Below are 27,628 nucleotides of genomic sequence, written 5' to 3'. Positions count from 1 at the left end.
GGGAAGGCAATCAACGCGTTGGTTTCTCTCTTGATTTTTGTGATTGAGGACCACTGTCTTCTCTCTCTCGGGGCTGAAATTGGAGTCTTCCTGCAGAGAAACAGGAAGTTGGAGGCCCACAAGAAAATGCCCATTTTTATTGTCTTCCAGATTTCGGTTCAGTGACATCTGCCAATAGTTACATTCTTATTGCAGAGAAAAGTTCACTTTTGTTGTGCAATTGCCTGACCCAGGAGACTGGGTAGCTCACGGAAGGCAAAAATCAGAGCTGCTTATTCGAGGACGGCTACAAATGGCAGATGACCTCTTTTCCTGTTGTCCGGTGACCACAGTCACCGATTCAGTCCCCCTGGTGAACAAGATCCAACTTCTCTTTGAGTCAGAGCTGCTGAAGGCTAAGTGTTCTGCAGGTATTATCACCTTTGAGCTTCCCAATAACCCTGTGAAGTCAGAGCAATACTGACCTGATCTGATGCTCAGGAAGGTCAAGTCACTTGCCTGAGCATGCCTGCCAGCAAGGGCTAGGATCTCTCTGGATTGCCTGAGACCACAGTCTGAGACCTTTTAGCTGCAGCAATACATTCCCTCCAAACCCATGTCCCAAGACTCCCCACTGCCTCGATTAAAGGAATGATAGATAAGGTATGGGGGACATTTACTCACTCGCTCGTTCACACATCCCTCCATACGAGTGTATCTGTGTCTGCACCACACACCACGAAAGCCAAAAGAAAACCCCTTCACTCATGTGTGTACCCAGGTCTCTGTGTCCAGCACCTTTTTGGACTTTGGAACTAGGAAGACACTGGCTCAGCATTAAAGAGCTGGCGAAGACAGATGTCAAGTCATCTAGGACAGTGTGGTAAATGCTATGGAAGGAGAGGTCAAGAGAGAAGATGGGGTCGGGGACGACTTCCTGGAAGAGGAAAACCCATAAGCTGAGACTTGAAGGAGGAGGAGGAAAGTGTCGCCAGAGAAGAAAGAGCTGGCCCTCATTTGAGGCAGTGGGTTGATGTTCAGGAGTCTGGCTATGTCAGGTCATATATTTGACTACCTTTGTTGTTCAGTCGCTAAGTTGTGTCTGACTCTTGGTGACGGCGTGGACTGCAGCATGTCAGGCTACCTTGTCTTTCACTATCTCCCAGAGTTTGCTCAAATTCATGTCCATTGGGTCAGCGATGCTGTATAACCATCTCATCCTCTGCTGCCTCCTTTTCCTTTTGCCTTCAATCTTTCCCAGCATCAGGGTTTTTTTTCCAGTGAGTCAGCTCTTTGCATCACGTGGCCAAAGTACTAGAGCTTCAACTTCAGCATCAGTCCTTCCAGTGGATATTCAGGATTGATTTCCTTGAGGATTGACTGATTTGATCTCTTTGCAGGCCAAGGGACTCTCAAGAGTCTTCTCCAATACCACAATTTGAAAGCATCAGTTCTTCAGTGCTCAGCCTTCTCTATGATCCAGCTCTCACACCTGTACATGACTACTAGAAAAACCATAGCTTTGACTATATGGGTCTTTGTAGGCACAGTGATGTCTTTGCATTTTAATACACTGTCTAGGTTTGTCATAGCTTTCCTTCCTACCTTTGTATTGATGGATAAATAGGCAGTGCCTGCAGCCCACTGCATACCTTCCACCTTACTCTGTCTTCCCTGGGCCTCCATCCACTTCCCGTAATGCAGAGAAGACAAGGTTAACAACTGGCACAGCAGGACTCCCCTTCAGCTCCTCCGTCCTTCCCTGGTGGTGCTGATGCCGTACTGGTTGTTGGTGTTTGACTTTTTTACTCCTGGGCCATTGGGAAGCTGTTGAGTAGGAAGGGCGTGGGGGAGCTGGCAGCCAGCACAGCTAGAAAACAGGGAGCCCAGAAGTGCCGGAGGTGGGGCTGAAAAACAATGAACAGCCCCCTGAGGAAGGACCTTGTGTGACAAAGACAAGACTGTCTTGAGGGTAATGTGGAGCCCTTGGGGGATATTTTAGGCCCAGTGTTTATTAATTGATGTACAATGATCCTCAGTGCAGTGCAGTCCTTTGAAATCTAGTTTGATGAGTTTTGACAAATGTTTATCTCAACCACCTCCCACCCCCGCCGCCACCACGGGTTTCCCTGGTGGCTCAGATGGTAAAGAATCTGCCTGCAATGCAGGAAACCTGGGTTTGATCCCTGCGTCGGGGTAGATCGCCTGGAGAAGGGAATGGCTGCCCACTCCAGTATTCTTGCCTGGAAAATCCATGGACAGAGGAGCCTCATGGGCTACAGTGCATGGGGTCACAGAGTCAGACACGACTGAGCGATTAACACTTACCCCTCTGTGACCACCACCTCTACATCAATATAGAACCCAACCCATCCAGAAGAGAACAGGAGAGCTCCATGATTATGCTCTGCTTTTCTCAGGCTTGCAGTTGGAAAATCTTTTACTCATTTCTTGAGCCCCTCCTGGGTGCTGTGCCCTATTTCAGCAGCAGAGAAGGGGGATGGGGTGCTTTCTGGTGGGAAGATGCCTTTTGGGAAAAAGCATAAGGTGACCATGGCATGCAGAGCCAGTTTCACTGGCGTGTGACCTATGCCGTCACCAGGGCCTCACATTGGGTTTAATACTCTGCTGTCACCATCTTGAAATTCCTCAATATTTCTGACCAAGGGGATCCATATTTTTATTTTGCACCAGACCCCCACAAGCAAGGGAGCTGGGCCTGGTGGTACAAAGGAAATGAAGGAGGAGGGGGGAGTCAAAAGAGAGAGGATGTGGAGGGTCTTACAGAAAGACCATCTCAAGAGGAATGAGGAAAGAGGCCTGACAGGTAAAGAATGAACATCACCCAAAGGATCCAACCCCCCAAATTTTTCTCTATCTAGTGCAAGGGACTTCCCTGGTGGTCTAGTGGTTAAGACTCCACGCTTCCACTGCAAGGGGTGCAGGTTCAACCCCTGATTGGGAAGCTAAGATTTCACATGCCACGCAGTGTGGTCAAAAAAAAACAACAAAAAATCAAGATAAGTTCAGGGTAGTGAAGACATTTCATATCTGCTGCTATTCCTATAAATCTACCCAGTGAACATACAAGGGCTCAATTAATTACAATGACTAACACATCTGACAAGCCAAATGTTAGCTCACAAGAACTGAGCACACTTATAAATATTAAGTACAGATACAAATAATTAACAATAAGCTCACTGGCATTATTATCTTCTAATTAATTAGCTGTAAAAAAAAAAAAAAAACCTTAATCCAGAGTAAAATTTAAAAAAAAAAGGAAGCAAGACCTTTGCCCACTCTAGAAATGCAGGTGATGCAATGAAGAAAGGTACAGTTTGGTAGCTTTTCATCTGCTCTCATGATGAATTTAATCAACCTTCCTTTGCCGATGTCAAAACCAAAATAAGTGCCTTGGTCCCTGTTTCTTCCTGCTGGGGCCAGATGTCTGATAGGAAGAGGCTGGCAGAGGGCTTCCAGGAGGCGTAATTACCAGAGGCTGGAGGGGCAATGCTGGCATCCCCCTTGGAAAAATCCATCTTTATCAGTCTCAGAAACGACCTCTCATCTCGTCTCTGAAATTTGGAACAAAGAGAAGGTGAGCTGCAAGGAATCCAGTTGTCTCCTGGCAATTGGCTCTTCTTCCTGAAAGGAATTCTGGAGTTGGGCGTTCAATCAGAAACCCCAAATTAAATACCTGGTCTGCAATGATATCACCAGTAAATTTTTCCAAAGCAAGGAAATCTAGAAACAAACATTTTCCCCTGACTGATGTTACCTTCCACACACTACGTGTGTGTGCTCAGTCATGTCCAACTCTTTGCCACCCCATGGATTATAGCCCACCAGGTACCTCTTTCCATGGGATTCTCCAGGCAAGAATATTGGAGCAGGTTGCCCTTTCCTCCTCCAGGGGATCTTCCCGACCCAGAGATAGAACCCGAGTCTCTAGCGACCCCAGCATTGGCAGGCAGATTCTTTACCACTGCATCGAAAAGGAAGCTTTTGCGATTATCTGAAAAACTTGACATCTAAAATCTCTAGTTTTGGCCTAAATTACGTCAGTTTTTGCTGCTTTGGGTTTTCCAGTTCTCTGGAAGGTCCAGAAACCCTTGTTTTCATTGTGTCAATGCCTTCTTACTTTTGGTGGCCTTATGACTCACTGCAAATCACACTGGAAACTGAATATGGTCTCTTTTGCTCACTTTCTTTTTATTTGTTTCTTTCTGGCTACACTGGGTCTTTGTTGCTACATGTGGGCTTTCTCTAGTTGCAGCGAGTAGGGGGCTACTCTTTGGTCGAAGTGCATGGGCTTCTCATTTGACATGGTTTCTCTTGTTGAGGAGCACAGGCTCTAGGGCACGTGGGCTCAGCAGTTGCAACTCACAGGCTTAGCTGCCTCTTGGCATGTGGGATCTTCCTGAACCAGGGATCAAACCCATGTCCCCAGCATTGGTGGGCTGATTATAAACCACTGGACCACGATGCAAGTCTGCTCACTTTTCTTTTTAGCTCCTAATCTGCCCCTACAAGGGAGCCCACTTTGATAATAAAGGCGGCTACCATTATTTTGTATTAACTACATGCAGGCTCTGTGATGAGAGCTTTGCCTGCATTATCTTATTTAATCCTCCCGATAGGAAGTTGTGTTGGCTCTGCCTTCAGAATATATTCAGAGCCCTGCCATTTCTCACCTCTGTGCCACCACCGCCGTGTCTCACTTGCATTACTGCAGAATGCGCCTAACTGATCTGTCTGCTGCTGCCCCTGTCTCTCTGTGGTTTACTTTCAACAGAGCAGATTAAATGATGTTTTTGAGGTAAAAGTCATCTCAGGTCAAAAGCCTACAAGGTCTCCTTTTCTCTCTCAGAGTAAAATCCAAAGTCCTTCCCCCAAAGCCCTCAAAATCAGCTTCTTCTGTTCTCCCCCAAATGCACCCTGGACCCAGCATATCAGTCAGTCTCCTCAACTTTCTGTGAATGTGGGAGAACATTCCTGCCTTGGGGCCTTTGCACACCTGTTCCTCTTCCTCCCAGTTACCCACATGACTTATCCTCTTTATTCCTTCACATCTTTGTTCAAATGTCACCTTCTTAGGGAGGCTTATGCTGACCACACCATTTAAAATGCAGACCCTCCCTCAGCCCTCCTGGTCTATTTTTTCCTCGTAAAATGTATCACCATCTAACTACCTCATAATTACTTTTAGTTATGTTTATTTTTTGCCTCTCCCCGCAAGACCAGGGACTGCTGTGTTTTGGTCAGTAAATGCTTGTATAGGTGTAGAATAAATGTTTGTTGAATGAGCCATGAAGTATCTCCTATAACCATATTATAGAGGAGAGAACTGGGGGACCCAGAAGGGTTAAGTGACTTTCCCAGGGTAAATTAGTTAATGGCAGAGTCAGGACTTGAATCCAGGTCCTAGTGTCCCAAAGCAACTTAACTACTATGGTTAGTTAATCCCGACTTGGTACTGATCCCAAGTTAAGCCCATCTTAAGATACACTGATAATTTCAAGCTACCATTGAGCAAAAGCCCATTTCAAGATCCTGTTCACCTGGTCTGGTGTTTCAGCAATTCAGAGTTAGTGCTATTGTGCTTAGTAATAGTCAGAACTATTGAATTTCCACAAGTGGTAACAGAAAGTGAAACTTTCATGGGAAATCCTGGGTTAACCATTTGTTTAATGTACTTTGAATAACAGTTCCCCAAATGCCCATGTAATAGCAATATTTGGAATATCCTAGAAGTGAGATCTTAGCAGATGGTTTTTAAAGCATAGATAAGGTAATTACATAGTAATTATCTTCATCTATGTACTTAACTGCCTAGACTCAGGGGACATGATAGAGAAACTGAGGAGAACTTAGGGGAAGTTTTTCCCATTCAAGCTATGTCCTCTATGGTCAAGGAAGTGCTATGAGATTTTAAAAGCAAATCTTGATAAGGTTAACCATATCCCCACAATTTCATTCCTGTGTGTATACACAAAAGAGTAGAAAACAGGTGCTCAACAAAAACATGTATGAGAAATGGTTATAGTATTATTCATAATATATAAAAAATAAAAACATCTAAAATGTGGATCAACTGATGAACACATAAATTGTGGTCGAGTCATACAATGGAATATTAGCCATAAAAATGAATGAAGTACTGATACAGGCTACAACATGGACGAACCTTGAAAACATCATGTTACATGAAAGAAACCAGACACAAAAAGCCACATATGGTGTGATTCCATTTGTATAAAATGTCTGGTATAGGCAAAGCCATAGAGACAGGAAGCAGGTTAGTGGTTTAAGAGGGGTTGGGCAGAGTGGAGAGTGACTGTTAATGTGTATGAGGTTTCCTTTTTCAAAAAAAATTATTTATTTGGCTGCATCATGTCTCAGGTGCAGCACACAGGGTCTTCATTCCATCATATTGGATCTTTCATTGCAGCACGGGCTCTCTAGTTGCAGCAGGAAAGCTTAGTTACCCCATGGGTATCTTAGTTCCCTGACAAGGGATCAAACCAGCGTCCCCTGCATTTGAAGGCAGATTCTTAACCACTAGACCACCAGGGAAGTCTGTGAGGTTTCTTTTTGGAGTAATGAGAAAGTTCTGGAACCACACAGTGCTGGTGGTTGCTTAACACTGTGAATGTACCCAATGCCACTGAATTGTATACTTGAAAATGGTTAAAGTAGTACATTTTATGTTGCCATTTTATGTCTATATATTTTGCCATTGATTTTTATTTTTATTTTTTCATTTATTTTTATTAGTTGAAGGCTAATTACTTTACAATATTGTAGTGGTTTTTTGCCATACATTGACATGAATCAGCCATGGATTTACATGTGCTCCCCATCCTGAACCCCCCTCCCACCTCCCTCCCCATCCCATCCCTCCGGGTCATCCCAGTGCACCAGCCCCAAGCACTTGTCTCATGCATCCAACCTGGACTGGCAATCTGTTTCACACTTGATAATATACATGTTTCCATGCTATTCTCTCAGATCATCCCACCCTCGCCTTCTCCCATAGAGTCCAAAAGTCTGTTCTATACATCTGTGTCTCTTTTTCTGTCTTGCATATAGGGTTATCATTACCATCTTTCAAAATTCCATACATATGCATTAGTATACTGTATTGGTGTTTATCTTTCTGGCTTACTTCATTCTGTATAAGGGGCTCCAGTTTCATCCATCTCATTAGAACTGATTCAAATGTATTCTTTTTAATGGCTGAGTAATATTCCATTGCTTATATGTACCATAGCTTTCTTATCCATTTGTCTGCTGATGGGCATCTAGGTTGCTTCCATGTCCTGGCTATTATAAACAGTGCTGCGATGAACATTGGGGTACATGTGTCTCTTTCAGTTCTGGTTTCCTCAGTGTGTATGCCCAGGAGTGGGATTGCTGGGTCATATGGCAGTTCTGTTTCCAGTTTTTTAAGGAATCTCCACACTGTTCTCCATAGTGGCTGTACTAGTTTGCATTCCCACCAACAGTGTAAGAGGGTTCCCTTTTCTCCACACCCTCTCCAGCATTTATTGCTTGTAGACTTTTGGATAGCAGCCATTCTGACTGGCGTGTAATGGTACCTCATTGTGGTTTTGATTTGCATTTCTCTGATAATGAGTGATGTTGAGCATCTTTTCATGTGTTTGTTAGCCATCTGTATGTCTTCTTTGGAGAAATGTCTTTTTAGATCTTTGGCCCATTTTTTGATTGGGTCATTTATTTTTCTGGAATTGAGCTTCAGGAGTTGCTTGTATATTTTTGAGATTAATCCTTAGTCTGTTGCTTCGTTTGCTATTATTTTCTCCCAATCTGAGGGCTGTCTTTTCACCTTGCTTATAGTTTCCTTTGTTGTGCAAAAGCTTTTAAGTTTCATTACGTCCCATTTGTTTATTTTTGCTTTTATTTCCAATATTCTGGGAGGTGGGTCATAGAGGATCTTGCTATGATTTATGTCGGAGAGTGTTTTGCCTATGTTCTCCTCTAGGAGTTTTATAGTTTCTGGTCTTACATTTAGATCTTTAATCCATTTTGAGTTTATTTTTGTGTATGGTGTTAGAAAGTGTTCTAGTTTCATTCTTTTACAAGTGGTTGACCAGTTTCCCCAGCACCACTTGTTAAAGAGGTTGTCTTTTTTCTGTTGTATATTCTTGCCTCCTTTGTTGAAGATAGCGTGTCCATAGGTTCGTGGATTTATCTCTGGGCTTTCTATTCTGTTCCATTGATCTATATTTCTGTCTTTGTGCCAGTACCATACTGTCTTGATGACTGTGGCTTTGTAGTAGAGCCTGAAGTCAGGCAGGTCGATTCCTCCAGTCCCATTCTTCTTTCTCAAGATTGCTTTGGCTATTTGAGATTTTTTGTATTTCCATACAAATTGTGAAATTATTTGTTCTAGTTCTGTGAAAAATACCGTTGGTAGCTTGATAGGGATTGCACTGAATCTATAGATTGCTTTGGGTAGTATACTCATTTTCACAATATTGCTTCTTCCAATCCATGAACACGGTATGTTTCTCCATCTATTTGTGTCCTCTTTGACTTCTTTCATCAGTGTTTTATAGTTTTATATATATAGGTCTTTTGTTTCTTTAGGTAGATATACTAAGTATTTTATTCTTTTTGTTGCCATTGATTTTTAAAGTAAGTCTTTAAATTCTGGCCTTGGTAGCAGGACATTTTGGGTTGGTTCTGATTTGGCAGGCAGATAGCTAAGGTTGAAGTCTCTTTGGGACAACTATAAACTAAGAGGAGCTATGACCCATCAGATTAGGCTATGTAACACACTTGCATCTGTGACTTGATTGGATGGTAAGTGCTGTGGAATTGAGGCTGATTCTCTGTACCCTCAGAAATGGTGGTGAGTTCAGTGTTATTCATACATGCCAGAAAGTCAACTCTTTATTTCCTTTATCACTGTCAAACTCATATACTCTTGTAAAAAATCTCAATAATATAGAAGGAACATTTTCCTTCTCATCTCCACTATTCCCACTTCCTGGGTTTAGCCACCACCATCTATAACCTGGTGTGTATCCCTTCATACCTTTTTCTACATGTACAAGCATCTGCATATAAATGTGCACATTTTTTTAACCAAAACAAACTTATACTACACATACTGGTCTTCAGCTTTCTTTTTTTCCACTCAATACCATATCACAAAAATCTTTCTACATGAATACGTATGGATTTATCTGTTTCTTCTTAATGGGTACATAGCCTGGAAATATCACCCTTTAATTAACCAGTCTCCTCTTGTCAGATAATTATATTACCTCCAGTTTTTCACCCTCACAAAGGAGGTTGTGAGGAACACCCTGTTTGCATATTCTTGCCTACTTGTAGGAGTTTTTCAGTGGGGAGATTCCTAGAAGTGAAATAGCTGGGCTAAAGTCAGATCCTTTCTGTTCTGTGACTTTTCAAGAATACGTTGATTTGGGACACAAATGTAATTGTCTGTGGTCTCAGGACATGAAGTCTAGAACTCAGAGCTTGTGATCAGGCTTTGCTCAACTTGGCATTCTACCCTGCATTTTGTAATCATAGCTATTTTCATTCATCTCATAGGCTCACTATCTCCAGATTGACTCCAGCAGAGGGAAAAGAAATCAGGTCCTTCTGTGCCATTCTTCAAACATTTAGAGGAAATTGATTTTCCACATGGGCTGTAGCCAAGCGAGGGATGCGCTGGCATAGAAGTCCTTGTGACAGGTTATTAAAACCAGCCCTTGCAACAATTAGACTCAACCCAACTTGAGATATTTTATTAGCGAGTGTAATTCCTCATCAGGCTAATATTGCAGATTGCCAAAAGCAGCAGCAATCCTAAAATAGGATTTCCTTCATAATCCCTTTTAAAGGGAAGAACTTGGGGAGACTTGAATTGCCTAGAGAAAGAAAGCTTTTACTCTCTTGACTGAGGAAAGAAAGTAGTTGGTCCAAAGAGCTTGCCTTCCATTTCTGCTCTTAACCCCTTTAAGGTGCTTCCTCATGGCATTAGCTGGGAGGATTTCACCTGCAAAGAACAAAAACACAGTCTCAAACTGGTTTTGCTAACATAGTACTTCTTCAACCTGGAAATCCCAAGGGAGGCACGCTTGGGGTTGGTTGACTTGATATCTCAACAATGTCATCGAGAATACAGGTTCTTTCCCAAAGAGGTTAAGAACACTGGCTCTAGAGCGAGACTGTTTGGTAGTGAATCCCAAGTCCAGCTCCTAATAGCTGCATGACCTTGGGCAAATTACTTAACCTCTCTGAGCCACATTTTTCTCATCTGTTAAAAATTGGCTAGAAATAGTACACTAACTCATAGTACTGTTGTCTGTGCTAAAGCAAGGGCAGGCAAACTTTATAAAGGACCAGGTAGTAAATATTTTAGGCTTTGCTCTTGGCAAGGTAGTTGATAGTTTCTGCCCAACCACTCAACACTGCTGTTGTAGCATGAATGCAACGATAGACAACAGATAAATGAGTGGGCATTACTGTGGTCCAATGAAATTTTATTTATGGACACTGAAAGTTGAACTTTATGTAATTTTCATGTGTTGTGAAATACTGTTCTCTTGATTTTGTCTTTAACCATTATAAAATATAAAAACCATTCTTAGGTTCACGGGCCATCAAAATAGGTGCAGCCACCCCCCTAAACTAAAGCCTATAATACATTTAGAATAGTACCTGTAAAGCTCTAAATGCTCAAAAAGTGTTTGCTGCTATTATTATTGTTGTTGTTATTATTAACACATCCAGAATCATTCTCTGGACCCCTCCCCTGTCTGTGTTGCCTTCATCCCCCATTATGATAGCAAGATGGTGACCAGAGTTCAAGGTGGGGCATCCAGAGGAAAACAAAACTTTCTCCTTTCCAGTCATAAGGAAATTGTTAGGAGCAAGGAGAGGTTTCCCCACACTCAAGGCCTCAGTCACTAGAATGGGGTCACGTGACCCCTACGGAACCAATCACTGGCAAGAAGAGGGACTATTCTTTGACCAGTCAGGCCCACCCCTGCAGCCAGGGGTGGAGTCACTTCGCCCTGAGTCACGTTCTGAATGGGGACAAGGCGAATGCCTGACCCCAACAGATCTTTTGTTAGGACAGAGCAAAGTAGAACATGGATACTGGGTAGGCAACCAGCACAGCCTGCTACACCCACTCTTTCAAATCCCCATGAGTTTATGACAAGCAGAGGACCCGCTAATCTGGTTTATATATAACGTCTTATAACAAGAGCAAGTCTTTTAAAGATTTGAGCTGGAGAACATTGGCTCTACTGACCTTTAAGTCTTTTAAAATAGCCACTGTGGTCATAACTCATTGGTTCATAAGCATTCCAAACAACTTTATGGCCTTTTTGAGTTTACTACACACCCTCCCTGTCAGATGCCTCATTTGACCTTCACAGTTCTCTGAGGCAAAGACTATGAGCCTCATTCCGCAGGGAAGAGAAGTGACATGACCAAAGGCATGTGACATGGTTAGGCCCTAACTCTGGACCTTGAACTCTGGTTTCTGGCCTCTAGAATCCCAGCCATTTTTCACTCTACCTCCTGGAGCAAGGAGAGTTTTCCCCATGTTCACTGTCTCAGTCACTGGAATGGTATCACGTGGCCCCCATGGAACCAATCACTGGTAAGAAGAGGGACTTGCCAGTGGCTACATCATGGAAAGCTGTGCTATGTGCTAAGTCACTTAAGTTGTGTCCAACTCTTTGTGACCCCATGGACTGTAGCCTGCCAGGCTCCTCTGTCCATGGGATTCTCCAGGCAAGAATATTGGAGTGGGTTGCCATGCCCTTCTCCAGGGGATCTTCCTTACCCAGGGATTGAACCCGTGTCTCTTACATCTCCTGTATTGGCAGGAGGTTGGGTTCTTTACCGTCTGGATCCTATCATGGGAAGGATTAGAAAGTATCAGTGACAAGGCAACCAAAGGGATTTTGCCAAGAGTCAACACAGCCCTAAAACATTTGCTTTGGGTAAAGATATTTAGGTATAATCCACAATTTTCTCTGGAATATCTGCAAGTTTAATATACTAGGAAATATCAGGAAATGATAAAATAATAGCAATAATTATTCTGATGGCATACAAATGTGCCTTTTTCTTTTTTAAAAAAAAGTATTTATTTTTGTCTGTGCTGCCTCTTCATTGTTGCATGCAGGCTTTCTCTAGTTGTGGTGAGGGGGGCCTACTCTCTTGTTGTGGTGCAAGGGCTTCTCATTGTTTTGTGACCCCATGGACGGCAGCCTGCCAGGCTCCTCTGTCCATGGAATTCTCCATACAAGAATACTGGAGTGGGTTGCCATTCCCTTCTCCAGCGGATCTTCCTAACCCAGGAATGGAGCCTGGGCCTCCCACATCGCAGACAGATTCTTTTTTACAGTCTGAGCCACCAGGGAAGCCCTTTCTCTTGTTGCAGAGCACGGGCACTAGGGCATTTTAGTAGTTGTGGCTCATGTGCTCAACAGTTGAAGCTTGTGGGCTCCACAGCATGCGCTTAGTAGTTGTGGTACACAGGCTCAGTTGCCCTGTGGCATATGAGATTCTCCTGGGCCAGGGATCAAACCAGTGTCCCTTGCATTGCAAGGTGGATTCTTAACCATTGAATCACCAGGGAAGCCCCAACATGCCTTTTTCTGATCTCAAACTCTGTGTTAGTCGCTCAGTCATGTCTGACTCTTTGTGACTCCATGGACTGTACAGCCTGCCAGGCTCTTCTGTCCATGGGATTTTCCAGGCAAGGATACTGGAATGGGTTGCCATTTCCTTCTCCAGGGCATCTTCCCGACCCAGGGATCGAACCCGGGTTTCCTGCATTGCAGTCAGATGCTTTACCATCTGAGCTACTAGGGAAGCCCACTGATCTCAAAAGGGAAGCATAATTGTTCAAGCGTCTCTTTATATTTAAGTCATAATTGTAATATGTGCCTCCTTACATTTAAGCCCTATTTTTGGCTTACTGACTTTGCAAGATAAGAAAAGGAAATCTCACCCCCTCTCCCAATTAAGAAAAATGATTGAGTCAATTGAGTATACCTAAGTGAAGGAGTATTATGCAACCATTAGCTTTAATGCTTATGAAAACTTTGCAATGCCTTGAGAACACTCTGAAGATAAAACGTTAAGGGATAGAAGCAGGACACAAAATTACATACGGATAATGAGATCAGGACCATAGAAAAGATTGGCAATCAAGAAACCAAAGCGTTAACCCATTTGCCTCTGGGTTGTGAAGTCATGAGTGGTTTTTCCCCCAGCTTCTTTATATGTTTTTCCTATATTTTCCAGTCTGTCTTTAATACTCATTTTTATGATCAGAGAAAAACACAGAGTAAAAGCCAGAAGAAGACTGGGTCGTTATGCAGGCTAGGGTTTCTTATTATATAGACAGGTCCAGGCAATAAAGGACTAAGTGAGGCAAACCAGGACTGTTTGTGGAGTGAAAGGATGAAAACCACAACTTGAAGGATGCTCGTCCTCCAGGGGTAGGTGTGCAGCCTGAGCACGGCTGGCTGATGAGGAAATGGACAGATTCCTCCAGCTACGGAGTCAGAAACTCACAAGCCGTGTGGCTTCGAGCAAATGAACCACTCTGACCTTCAATTTCTTCATCTGTTACCAGAGAATAATAATGCCTAGTACATAGGATTGAAATGTTTTCAATTACATATTTTTATTGAGTTCTTACCGTCGTAGGAGCTAATGATGCAATAGTGAGCAAAGAAACAAAGTCCTTGTTCTCCGCCGGCACATTCATTCTAGTGGAGGGTAAGGGTGAATGTTGTCCTGGGGCAGACAATAGCTTGGCGCTTTATACCAGAGAGTGTTCTTATGTGTCTGGAACTCCGTGCGTAGATGGAAGCAGGGGGAAGAAGTAGACAGGGGACAAGCCTGGCAGGCCAAGGCCAGAAACTTTGATTTCATTCTAAATATAATGGGTTGGCCACAGACTAGCATGATCTGATTTAGAGTTTATGTCTTAAAAAGGCCACTCTCCTGCCACGTAGAGAATAGATTGTAAGATTGTGTGAGACGATCAATACACAAAAGCACTTAAGATTGGGTCTGGCACAAAGTAAGTGTCTTAATAAGTGGTAACTGTTTTTCATTATTATCATCATTATCCTTATTATTACTACTCTTTTGTCTGCCTACAGCTGGCTCACAATTCTTGGACATTTAACTGCACATATTGACAAAGCATTCTGATGAGCTGGTGAATCTTTCAGATTTGTTTTCCTGGTGTTTTCACATCCTCAGAGAGGTGATGGTTAGAAGCCAAACACAAGCTGATACCTGTAAACTGAAGTGAACACAGTGAACAGATTCTTGAGTCCAATATTCTTTCATCCTTCAGGAGGAAGCTCTGGTTATCCTGTAGCTCAGAGAAGACCCTGGGTCTTGATTACAGGTTTCAGTCTCCACCAAAGTCCTGACTGAGCAGCTTCCGTGTTGTGAAACCCAGCCTATGTGGGTATATTTGAGAATACCTCCCCTCCTGCCAGCTCCTCCTTCCTCCAGACTTGGCTCAGAGAAGATTTTTCTCAGGGAAGCCTCCCCTGACCTGGCCACAGGCCCCCACCCTACACCAATGCTGACTTCGCTATGCCCTTGGAACTTGGGCAGAGCCATAGGGTCTGTATAGTCAAAGCTATGGTTTTTCCAGTAATCATGTATGGATGTGAGAGTTGGACTGTAAAGAAAGCTGAGCACTGAAGAATTGATGCTTTTGAACTGTGGTGTTGGCGAAGACTCTTGAGAGTCTCTTGGACTGCAAGGAGATAAAATCAGTCCATCCTAAAGGAAATCAGTCCTAAATATTCATTGGAAAGACTGATGCTGAAACTAAAACTCCAATACTTTGGCCACCTGATGCAAAGAACTGACTCATTGGAAAAGACCCTGATGCTGGGAAAGATTAAAAGCAGGAGGAGAAGGGGACGACAGAAGATGAAATGGTTGGATGGCATCACCGACTTGATGGACATGAGTTTGAGCAAGCTCTGGGAGTTGGTGATGGACAGGGAAGCCTGGCGTGTTACAGTCCACAGGGTTGCAAAGAGTTGGACATGCCTGAGCAACTGAACTAAACTGATAGCATAACACTTACTGCCTTGATTAACACAAATGGCTTCACCTAAACTCTGAATTCCTAGAACCATCCTGGTTAATACAATGACCACCAGCCAACTGTGGCTATATAAAGCTACATTGAAATGAATACAAATTAAAACAAAACCTTTAACATCCAGTTCCTCGGTTGCATTAGCTGCATGTCAAATCCTCAGTAGCCATTGAATTGGACAGCACAGATAGCAAATATTTCTGTCGTTGCAGAAAGTTCTAGTGGACAGAACTGCCTTGAGGGGGTGGGGCCGGAGTCATGTGTTGTTTTCTTAGTTTAGAGCTAGAAGTGTATTTAAGATACATACTTGAGAGGTGGGCAGATATTAGTTCAAATCTCAGCTTCTAATCTTACTAACTCTGTGATCTTAACCAAATTCATTTTCTCAACACAGGTGTCCCCTGCTTATCAGAAGTTTGCTTCACACCACTTCACTTTTACCAAAGACCCACACCAGTACCCATCAGTACGTCAGTAACCGAAAGAAATCTGAAGAGGACTTCCACTTTTACAGAAAAAAGGCTAAAAGCCAAAATAGTGTTCACTGTTTGTTTTGCTGTTTGACTGTTTATACAGGCAACAGGTGCCCCCAAGCAGCAGCACTGGCAGCTCCAATTTTCTTCTCCAGAAACTCCCCACAGCATCTCAGCATCAAGTCGCCACAGCGTTGAACTGTGTGAGCATCTGTGCTTTATTTCAATCTATTTTGTGAATTTGTGAGCAAGATGTGCATGTGTGCTCAGTCGCTCAGTTGTATCCAAGGCTTCTCTCTTTATGGGATTTCCCAGGCAAGAATACTGGAGTGGGTTGCCATTCCCTTCTCTACAGGACCTTCCTGACCCAGGAATTGAACTTGAATCTCTTTCATTGGCAGGTGGATTCCTTACTGATGAGCTCCCCGGGAAGTCCACGTGAACAAAATGTGTTGTTCAGTCGCTCAGTCATGTCCGACTCTTTGTGACCCATGGACTGCAGCACGCCAGGCTTCTCTGTCCTTCACGATCGCCCGGAGTTTGCTCAAACTCATGTCCATTGAGTCAGTGATGCCATCCAACCATCTCATCCTCTGTTGTCCCCTTCTCCTCCTGCCCTCAATCTTTCCCAGCATCAGGGTCCTTTCCAATGAGTTGGCTCTTCGCATCAAGTGGCCAATGTATGAGAGCTTCAGCTTTAGCATCAGTCCTTCCAATGAGTATTCAGGGACAATTTCCTTTAGGATTGACAGGTTTGATTTCCTTGCTGTTCAAGGGACTCTCAACAATCTCCAGCACCACAGTTTGAAAGCATCAATTCTTTGGCACTCAGCTTTCTTTATTGTCCAGCTCTCACATCTGTCCATGACTACTGGAAAAACCATAGCATTGACTATATGGACCTTTGTCAGCAAAGTGATGTCTCTGCCTTTTGCTGAGCAAGATGTATCTAAAGTAATCTCTTCTTTGCTTTAGATAGTCTTGGCTTACAAAGTGTCGTAGGAACACTCTACTTTCAGATATTAGGAGAAACTGTTCCCACCCAATGGTCTGCTTGTGAAGCTTGTGTAAGTTAATATATATGAAGGGTTGGCAGTAGAGCCTAACTCAGAGTCAGCCCCCACACAAGTGTTAGCTACTATTATCATAACCTCCAGTAAAATAACCAGCACATAGAAGGCCCTGATCAGTCTTTACTGATCACCTGAACCAATGAATGAAAGAACCAGTGAATGAATGAACTTTAATTTGAGCTTTCATGAAAACAGACTACCCTCTTCTGAAACCAAATATATCATCATTAATAATAGCTTCTACTTATTCAGCACTTACTTCATACCAGGTGCTGTACTGAATGCGTTCCACACATTTCTCCCAAAGTCCCGTGAGTAAGGGATTGTGATTAACCAACCACCTCCTTTAAGAGATGAAGAAATTGAGGTTCAGAGATCAGAAGCCAAAAGGTATAAGGCTAGCAAGACAAGAAGCTGTACCTGGCTGCCTCCGTGGAGGTATGACCGCGTCTAGGCTACTGGCTGCCGGGATTGATTCTAGAAGCAATTCTACCTCACCTCTCTGGTTCTGACCTTGTGGAGGAATGGGGTCTGCAGGCAGAAGCGATGTTCCTGCTCCTCCCTGCCCCCTGGGAAGGGCTCTGGCTCCCCACCTGCAAGGTGACCTGCTCAGTTTTCTTTCCTGCTCCCAGAAAGACTTCTGACCCTGGTTGCTCAGATTTCTTTCTTTCCCCATCCATCCCCAGGGTTGCTGGCCCACCCCCTCCCAGGCGCCCCACGCGCACCAGCGAGCAATGGCCAGGCCCGCAGACAAGGGCGTCTTTCTTCCAAGTGGTTCCCCCTCATCTCATAAATTCTCAGCCCCAGCCTGATTGGCTGTGACAAAAAAGGAGTAAGGCCCCTGCTCCGGCTCCTCAAATACAAAGTGAGTTGTGTGCAGCTTTTGCCCATGTGAGGCCAATCACAGAGGCCCATGCCTCTCAGAAATCCCAAAGGACAAAATACCAGCGAGCCCCCGACACAGCAACTGCCTGGTCACGGGATCAAAATTATCTCTGGCCACACAATGGACAGCAGATAGCCGGGAAAGCCAAGACAATGAAGAGGCACGTGAAGGAGACCTCCCTGGTCACTGCTAACCTGAAGGCTGGAAGGATGGTTAACCCTTTCCCGGCTGAACCTTTCAACTCCCAGACAAACCGAGACCTGTGTACAGCTTGGGCTGGCGCCCAAACCTTGAGGGGATGGTACCCAATTCAAACCTTCCTGAGGGTTTCTTTCACCACTTTTGAGAATTTGCCTTCCCTATGAAGCATGATTCCAATGTTTCCAATTTTTAGCACTAAAATTAGTCCAACTGTGCCTTCTAATTCTGTAGACACAACCCAGCTTGTGCAAATGTCCCTCTCTCCCATTTCTGGGTGAATTTTTGCATAGTACAGACTGCCAATTTTGTCGCGTGTTCTTGAGGGAAGATAGAAGTTGAAAATCAGCTAGCTGCTTACCGTGAAACAAATGCTGTGGAACGCAAAGTTCTGATTTAGAGAGAATGCTGCATGTAACACTCTCATGAAAAGAAAAACACAGACAAATGTCTTATATGGATCACTGCTGTACATAGCCGTAGGAATATGAACTGGAATTTTTTGAACACTTAACTATATATTAACACCTACTTACGCCCAGCAAGATTAAGTAACTTGCCCAAAGATGCAGCTAGACATTGACTGAGCTGAGATTGGAACCCAAATCTGTCTGTCTACAAAGGCTGAGTTCTAAACCACAGTGCTTAATAAATGGCAATCATTAGTTACTGTCATAAAATACAGCACATTATCTTTAGGAATACAAAGATTCTCCCAACATATAAGTGACAATACGGGAGACAAGATTGCACATTGTGATACTTTTAAAATAGATAAATGATAGATAAATGGAGAAGAGGAAAAATACTAGAACAATCTTTGCCAAAAGCTTGAGTGACTTTCTCTCATGATTTTTTGCTTCACCCCCCCCGCCCCCCCGCCCCTGTTGGTGCTTTTCTTTGGATTTCAAGTGTTCTTCGTGAAGCATCTATAACTTTTGCCATTAGGAAAGAAGTGTGTGTGTATGTGTGTGTGTGTGTTTTAAAAGCCAGAGGGAACAGAGAAGATGGCAAAGTTGGCCAAAGAAGCTGGAATTGCAGTTATTTCAATCTTGCCCAAAATTGCGATTTGGGAAGTTCAAAGTTATCCCCAAATGATGAAGCAAAAGTCTTAAGCCATCTGCCCCCTAGACCAAGTGAAGCCCAGTGACAGTGACAGTGAGAAAGTCCTTTCAACAATGACCTAGAAGAGGGTGTGCTGTGAGGGGAGGTGGAACCAGAAGGGGGCCAAGGTGGCAAAGTTCACCTAAGGAAAAAGAGGTTTTCTTTCTGATGGACTCTCCCTGCATTGTATTCACTGCTTGGATTCAGTCAGCTCCAGCTTGACCAAGGAAGACCAGAGCAGGCAGGGGAAGGGGCAGAAAACCTTCAACCTGGCCCCCAAGACAAATCCCTAGGAGTCTGGCAAGAGGCAGCCTTGCCGATTCCAGGCCTATATTTTTCATTTCTTGTTTTAACAGTCATAAACGCCTTCCGATGCCAAAGCAGAACATGACTTTAATCCAGATAAAATAAAATTCCCAAACCCTGAAAACTATACAGAGATTTACAAGCCAATTTTGAAAAGCAAAAGCCTCAGTTCCAAGAGTGGCACATTCCACGTGGCCAGCACCGGGGGCTGCTCCATGGCCCGGCCCCATGGGGACGAGGTCCCAGGGCTTGCTGCTCAGCCCCCGAAATCCACAGCCCCCTTGGCAAAGAGAATGCAGGCCGACTCGGCCCTCGACCTGGACTCTTCTCATATTCCTGGGCTCTGGGGTCTCTTGGCTTTCAGGCGTCCTAATAGATTCCAGCTCTCCTCTCTCCACCTCCCCTCCACCCCCCAGCTGTTGCAGAAAACCACAGTCAACCTCTTCTTGCTCTCAGCTGCCAAGTTTTCTCTAAGTAAACACAGAATGTAGCCGTAGATCAGCTCAGTTGCATTCCCAGCACTGTAGGTTGGGTCAAGGCTGGCCTGGCACCAACCTCAAGAACCCAGGCCGGTGTGGGTTCTGGGGTAAGCATGGACTGCAAAGCCTCATTATGTGCAAATGCCTTACAGACATGAACTCAGTTCATCCTACTGATCCTATGAGGTGGGACCTTTGCATATTGCATTTCATCTCTTTGCCCCTCTGGCTCTGCTGGCCCCCCTTTACCCTTGCTCTGAGCGCGGGAGGCTGACCTGGGTGGATGGTACCAGTCGGCTCCCATGTGCTCTGGCCTCTGATTGGATTTTTACAAGAAGAAACTGGGGGCAGTAACTCCACTCCCACCCCTCCAGATTCCTCCTTGCTGTGTGGCTATAGGCTGGCTCCTTCGGGTGATTCTCTCCATACAGCTCCCCTGACCAGGTTCTGGAATTAACCCTTCTCCTTGCTCCTACAGACCCAAGACAGGAATAGCGCCTCCCTCTGCTATCCCCAGGTTTTGCACTCTGCCTTGATCTCCCCAAACCCTGCCCGCAACAGTTCAAATAATCCATTAATATTAAACTCACCTCAGATTACTCCATTTCAGTGTGCCCTCTGTTTCCTGCCCAGACTGCTGACCAGTGCATTTGCATCACTTCTCGTTTATAGAGGAGGAAACTGAAGCTTGGAGAAATTAAGTCACTTGCCCAGGGGCAATTATCTGAGGTTTGAATTTGGATCCGCCTGAATCCAGAGTCCAAGCTCGTCACCTCCTCACTACTATATAAAAACTAAAATGAAATTAGCTTTCACTTGGTGCCTGCTGCGTGCCACGCAGTGTGCTGAGCCTCTCGTGCCTTTGTTTCACAGGCATTCTGTGGACAATTCTACTTACTACTCCCATTTCACAGATAAGAAAACTGAAGCTATGAAAAGCTCACTCAGCATAAATAATTTTAGATTCATCCATGTTGCTGTGTATCAATACTTCATTCCTTTTTATTGCTGAGTAGTATTCTCTTGTATGGACATACCATAATTTATTTATTCAATTGTTTCTTTGGTTGTTTATTTCCTTTCTTCTTTATTCTCTCCTATCTATCTATCTGTCTACCTGCCATCTGTCATTTATCTACCTATCTATTCACTTCCTTTAGAAGTGAGCCTATTTGTAAGGATATTCATCATAACATTTATATTTAATAGTGAAAGCACTTATAGTGACCTCCTTATCTGCCTGATAGGGAAATGACTGAATGAAGTTTAACAAGATCTTGGAACCTCATCAGAGGAGCACCAAATACAGACTCCTAAGCCAACTTGCTGTAATCGCCAGAAGGGCTATGTCATTCTTGGTTCATGGCCACCTTTCTACTGTGCCTTGCCACAGTTCTTGATTGGATGGAGAGAGCCATTCACTGACACCAGGCTAGCACTTCTTGTTTCTTTGCTTTGTGTCCATCTATCTATCCATCCGTCCATCCCTGTGTTTATCTCTCCATCCATCCCTGCATGTGTGTAGGCTAAGTCACTCAGTCGTGTCCAACTCTTTGCTACCCCATGGACTGCAGCCCGCCAGGCTCCTCTGTCTGTGGGATTCTGCAGGCAAGAATACTGGAGTGGGTTGCCATACCCTCCTCCAGGGGATCTTCCCAATCCAGGAAAACAACCTGTGTCTCTCACATCTACCTCCAATGGCAGGCAGGTTCTTTACCACTAGTGTCACCCGAGAAGCCCTCATCCATCCTTATCTATCATCTGTTATCTATTTCTGTACATATATTTTCCTCCTTTTCCTTTAACCATCCTTTATCCATCCTTTGATAGCCATGAGGTCAACAAGTGTTCATGTCCTCCTGTAACTGGAAGAAGACACAGATTACTTAATAGTAAATGTGACCACCTAGTAAGAACCTATTAGTTACCAGGTACCGCATGAAGAAATTAAAAAGTGCTGCACATGGCCTGACACATATAAGTGTCATGGAAAAAAGCATTTTATTGAATTCTTTCCTTTGTTGGTGGTTGTAATTACAGATCTTTGCTACTGCTTCAGTAAAACCTCATTCATTCATGACAATATGTATGAAGGGCAGGTTAAGAGATCCGTCTGCATTAAAGGGCCTGTTTAGAGTCCTTAAACAAAATGAACCTTTCTTTCTTTTGAGTACAGAGGAGAATTTGACAAAGAAAGAGTTCCCAAGGAGTATTACTTCCCAGCTGCTCTAATCAACATTTAAAACTCATCTGGATTTGGCAGGAATTTCTTTGGTTAAGACGAGGTGCTAAAAGCCTTAAAACGGTTTATTCCTTTAAAGACATGAGACACTCTTTACACAACCTTCTTTACACGGTTACACTGGTAAAGTTTTCTTCACAGGTAGAGCAAAGGTAAACTGCAGCTTAGGCCAGGCTGACTTATAACAAATTCCATTATTAGCACAGTTCAAATTAATGAGATTTTCCTTTACTTCAGTTTCAAAAGAGGCTCAAAGCCACTTAGTAACTTGAGACCTCTTGTGAATCTCATTACTAGAAGAGTTTTTAAAACACAGTTTGGTCTTTGGTTACCATAGGAAATTGCAAAGACCCAATGACTGTGTTTCATTCTGGATCCAAGTTTTATGCCGGATGATTCATTTAAGTTCTGATGACTTTTTAATTTAAAAAATTCCCCATTAATGCTCAAAAAAAAAAAAAAATCTATCAGCACACGGTGAACACATGAGAGGGATACTGTCTGAGTTCTATGCCAAAAAAAAAAAAAAAAAATTGAGAGGGTGAAAAGTAAACAAAACTTTCAAACTTTACAATATTTATCTTTAAGCCCTTAGTAGCCACAGATGCAAAAGTCTTTCTTCATGTTTTTAAGTCAGGCAACCTCCTAAATTAAGTTGGACTTGTCCCAAGGACCAAATCAGAAAATTAATTCATGAGCTAGGGCCCTCCAGAAGGTTTTTTCCCTTTCATTTTGTTTAGTCACTTTTATAGTCCTTTCCTTCTTCGAAGTAATTTGGATTTGATTGCTTCTTCGTGAAATTCTAATGTCAAGACTGTGTCTAATTCTGTTTTATGAAGAAATCTGGGAACTATACAAAGGAATGAATTGAGATGCAGAGTCAAATAAAATCTGTAATGTGATAACTCTATCAACCCTGCCTGGAAAGAGACTGTATTTCAATTAGATCTTGAGACATGTTCTTACATAAACTGACAGCATCGGATTGACAGCGTTCATCTTCCCAGAGAACACAATTTACAAGGACAGAATGGGGGAATTCGGTTCCATATTCCAAAGGTATGTCGGAGTGCTTGCCTCACCCCAGCCTGAATAGAGGTGTGATTTTAACAGACAAGTTCCCTTTCAGCATAAAATAAAAATGGCAAACATATGAAAAATTCCCATCAGCACCAAAAAAAAAAAAAAAGGTATTTAAAATTTAAAGTAATAATAATAATAATACTTAGCATTTAAACAGTATTTTACATCTTCAAGGCACTCCATAAACAGTGGTTCCAATTCTCCAGGCGTTCCATGGTCTTTGATGTGGAGAAGAACTCCATGCACAGTGGGGGAGATAAAGCTACAACCACAAGAACTGAGCCCAATTAACTAATTGTAACACTTTCATTTCTTCCCCCCTTTCAGTTTCGTTTTATTTTTTTTCCCAACTATCTTTTGTTGTTCTCATTTAAAGGCCTCTCAGGGTCACCTATGCAGGCCTGCTGGTATTAACCAGGCTCCCATCCAAACTCATCTGCAAGACCCAGGCCGCATTCTTTTCCCCAATTCACAGTGAAATCAGAAAAAAAAAACAAAAAACAAGTCCAACCAGATTACAATTAGATTGATTTTATTCTCCACGTTTGCCTTTCCAATTTTTCAATGGGGCAAAATGTCGTTTTATTTATAACACCATAGGAGGTAGTACTATGTTTTATAGATAGGTTTGTTTCAGTCTTGATTTTGTTGTTGTTGTTGTCTTTGCTTAGCCAAACAAGAAGCTAGCAGTCTTGCGTGGATCTCCACCATTCTTTCTGGAGAGTGTACCCACATGTGAAATCCAAACATCTGGGAAACCCTGATCTTGATGACCCCGAGACCTCCAGCAGCATAGATTTAACATATTTATCCCAAGTGACCGTCCTCAGTGTAGGTGAGGCTGCGGCAAAGCATGTAATCTCCGGAAGCAGGCTATCTCCTCCACTCTTGGCAAAAGTGTAAATTGGCATAACCTTTTTGCAGGATCTATGAAAGTTGCGATCTTTTGTAAACTTTGACTCAGCAATTCTACTTCTAGGAATTTGTTTTAATGGAAAACTCACACACAAGTTTGCAAAGAAATATGCAAGCCCATCAGTGTAGCCTTGTCTTGAAGTGAAAAAAACTGGAGGGTACCAAGGACTCACAGTAAGAGGACTAGCAGAGACATGCGAGACACAGCTAGGCAGCAACATTCATGGTGGTGCCCCTGGTGGGTTAATGATGTGCTTCTACGTTTCCCAAGGTGGAGGGAGGTCTGCAGGCTTGGGCTTCTTTCATCCTCCACACATTTCTCAAGCACCTCCTAAATTCCAGGCACTGCTCTAGGCAGAGGATGCAGGAGTAAAGAAAGGAGACAATGTCCTTGTCCTCATGGAGCTTACAAAAAAGCAAGGAGCGTGGAAAAGCCACTTTGGAAAATAGTTTGGCATTTTCTTGTAAAGTTATACATAGTCCAACCATCCCACTCCTGAGTATTTACCCAAGAGAAATGAAAACTTATGTCCACCCCAAAACTTGTGTGTGACTGTTTATAGTGACTTTATTTGTAGTCACCCCCAAAATGGAAACAACCCTGTGTCCTTCAACTGATGAATGGTTAGACAAAATATGGTACAGCTATACGATGGAATATTATACACCAATAAAAAATAAGGAGAGGCTAATTCATGCAACAAAGTGGATTATGTTCAGTGGAAATACTCTGTATTTTCATTTATATGACATTCTGGCAAAGGTAAAATTTAGGGACAAAGAACAATTTAGTCGTTGCCAGGAGCAAAGAGTGAAGGAAGGGGTTGATTACAAAGGGGCATAAGCGAATTTCAGAGGATGTTAGAGCTGTATTAAGTCTTAAAAAAAAAAAAAAACTTATTCATTCATTTGGCCGCAGTGGGTCTTAGTTGTGGCGCTTGGAATTTTTAGTTGAGGCGTGTAAACTCATAATTGCAGCATGTGGGATCTATTTCCTTGACCAGGGATCAAACCTGGGCCCCCTGCATTGGGAGCTTGGAGTCTCAGCCACTGGACCACCAGGGAAGTCCCTGTGTTAAGTCTTTGTTGTGGAGATGCTTACACAACTGTAGATGTTTTGTTGAGAATCCTAAGAATGCTACACTAAGACCAGTGAATTTTACTATATGTAAGTCATACTTCAGTAAACCTGATTAAGGGGAAAAACTGAAGTGCAAAAGGTGCATACAATATGATCCCATCTTTGTAAGTAATAATAATAATAATGTTAGAATATGCTTTGGAAAAAAATTTAGATGAATATCCATTATGCCAAATTATTAACAGTAAGTTATCTGGGTTGGGGAAAGGGGTGCTTCATTTTCTAAATTAGACACTTGTTTGATGTTTGAATATTTTATAGGACAAGTGTTACTTGCAAAATTAAGGGAGAATCAAATTGTGATACAAAATTTGTCCTCTGTGCTGGCCAGGCTACTGCGGGGAGGCACAGAACTCACCTAAGAGGCTCAGGCACATCACGTGACCCTAATTTTGGCTCTGGAGGGCAGTTGTTCACTCAGGGTGTTAAAGATGTAGTGTGACTTTGCAGACCCTGAGAAGCCTGGGGGATGCCCTCCTCTTTGGCTTGGGACCCCCACCCCACTTCCAGGCGAGGAACGCTGCTGTCCCCTCTAAGCTGCTCCTGGGGGGAGATGGCCTTTCAGTGGTTCTCATAGGAGTAAGTTTTCTGAATGGAGGTGGAATGAGGCTCAGGGTTGTCATGACCCTCGTCCTCCTGTCGTGGAGAAGAACTGTCCGTGGCCCAAGGTGGTTTGACACCTCTGATAGTAACAGCCGTTTGTTGACACTTGCTCTGTGTCAGACACGGACCAAACACTTACCACTTTGTGTTATTTTGTAATTCCTTCATTTAACAAACATTTATTAAATACAAACAATGTTCCAGGCACTGGGGATATGGCAGTGAACAAAGAAGAGGAAAAAAGAGCCCTTATATTCTATCACCTGATGTTCTAATAGGGGGAGGGGGAGACAGGCAAAAATATATAAAAGCAAATATATGTCAGGGGATTTTAGATGCTAAGAGAAAACTGAACAGAGCGAGGGGTGCCAGAGGGAGGGATGAGGCGCCCTGTCTTGGGTACAGTGGCCCGAAAGGATCTTATCACTCTGGGGATCACTGAGCCGAGGAACAGAGAGGCCTGCAAGGGCCGGGGCCCTGAGGTTGCATCTGTGAGAAGACCCCCAGGGAGGTCACAGGCCTGTGGCCGAGTGAGCACAGGGACACACGTGGCACACAGCAAGAGGCCAGGCCACACAGGGCCCTGCAGACGGTGATGGAGCATGCGGCTTCTACCTTGAACGAGGTGGGAGTCCGGGAAGGGTTTGGAGAGAGGAATGACCTTGATCTGACTTAGGTTTAATTAGACTCCTTCCAACTGCTACGTGGAAAAGAGACCATAGTGAGGGTGGGGTGAAGGAGTGAGAGCAGCAGAGAGGCCAGTGGCTTAGACTTAGTGGTGGCACCTTCTGGATATTTTTATCTCATTCTTCATTTTCCCCATCTGCAAAATGGGATGATAATAGTGTCTCTTTCACAGGAGGATTAAACAAGCTCATGGTGTTAAGTACCTGGCCCTGTGCCTGGGACAGGGGATGTGCTCAGTACATATGTCCGTGCTTGTTATTATTATTATTATTATTATCAACTCTTCCAGCGAGGCCAGGATAATTATGCCCACATTATCGATGAGAAGACTGAGGCTCAGAGGGCAGATGACTGGTGAGTGGCAGAGCTGTATTTCTCCAGAACCACTTGGAACATTTTTGAGGAGACACATGGGGCTGACGAAGACAAGAAGCTCAGATGAGAGGCAGAGGGTGTCCAAGCCTGGGGAAGCCTTCTCACCTCATCTGAGTACAGAAGGCAGCAGTGGCCAGCTTTTAGATCCTGTCTGGCTCCTCTAAGCTGTGTGACCTCAGACAAGTTACTTCACCTCTCTGAGCCTCAGCTGTGTCACTTACAAAATGGAGACTGGGATAAAACCTACCTCATAAGATAGCTGTGGCAAGTAGATATCTGGCATAAAATGAGCTCCATAAACACATCTGGAAGAGAGCACCCTCCTGAAAAGGTGGTACAATAAGGAGAGTTGTAACTGAGTAAATGGCTGGTTTTTCTGGCTGCACCACACAGTTCTGCTAGGGAGAAGAAAGCCTGTCTTCCATTGTGATTTTGGGAAGTGGCTGATTAGATTATAATGAACCGGCTCATCGGGGTGCACGTGCTGTGTAGACAGTGACCTGTTCATAAAACCACAAATACAGAACCATGCAAAATATGCTTTGAGTTATTGCATGGTGAACATGAAATAAAGTCCGCTTGTTGGAAAATCATTTTAAGGGTCTATTTTTTTTTTTTTAAGTGAAGGGAATATTTACCGAGGCATTTTTGGTAGAATAAAGAAGGAGCTTCTATGTTCAGCAACCGTTGTGAAACGCCGGTAGCAAATCCCCATAACACAACTCGCTAACATTTACAGAAGCTGTTGTGATTAAGTGGGAACCAAGCTACCGAAAAATCTACAACAAGAAGTCAGCAAAGTAAGATCAAGAGACTATAAAGTAAACAATATATAGAGAATGAAATGTAATTTATTTCCTTGGGGAAGCGATCTGTACCGACAGCAGCAACAGAGAGACTCTGTAGATGTACTCCATTTCCATCCTCGACAGA

General features: G+C 43.5%; 1 long non-coding RNA gene across 1 annotated transcript in view; it reads left to right on the top strand.

The window, feature by feature from the left end:
• LOC122693854 overlaps positions 1 to 16,138 on the top strand; it is a 115,294-nt gene extending 99,156 nt beyond the window's left edge. The window contains exons 4-5 of the long non-coding RNA XR_006341041.1: positions 15,707 to 15,806; positions 16,005 to 16,138. This is a non-coding gene — a long non-coding RNA (uncharacterized LOC122693854). The remainder of the gene's footprint in view (positions 1 to 15,706; positions 15,807 to 16,004) is intronic.
• Positions 16,139 to 27,628: the final 11,490 nt, after the last annotated feature.

Source organism: Cervus elaphus, chromosome 5 (assembly GCF_910594005.1).
Source record: "Cervus elaphus chromosome 5, mCerEla1.1, whole genome shotgun sequence".
Taxonomy (NCBI): Eukaryota; Metazoa; Chordata; class Mammalia; order Artiodactyla; family Cervidae; genus Cervus; species Cervus elaphus.
The sequence above is the reverse complement of the archived record's forward strand: the minus strand, read 5'-3'. Positions and strand labels throughout refer to the sequence as shown.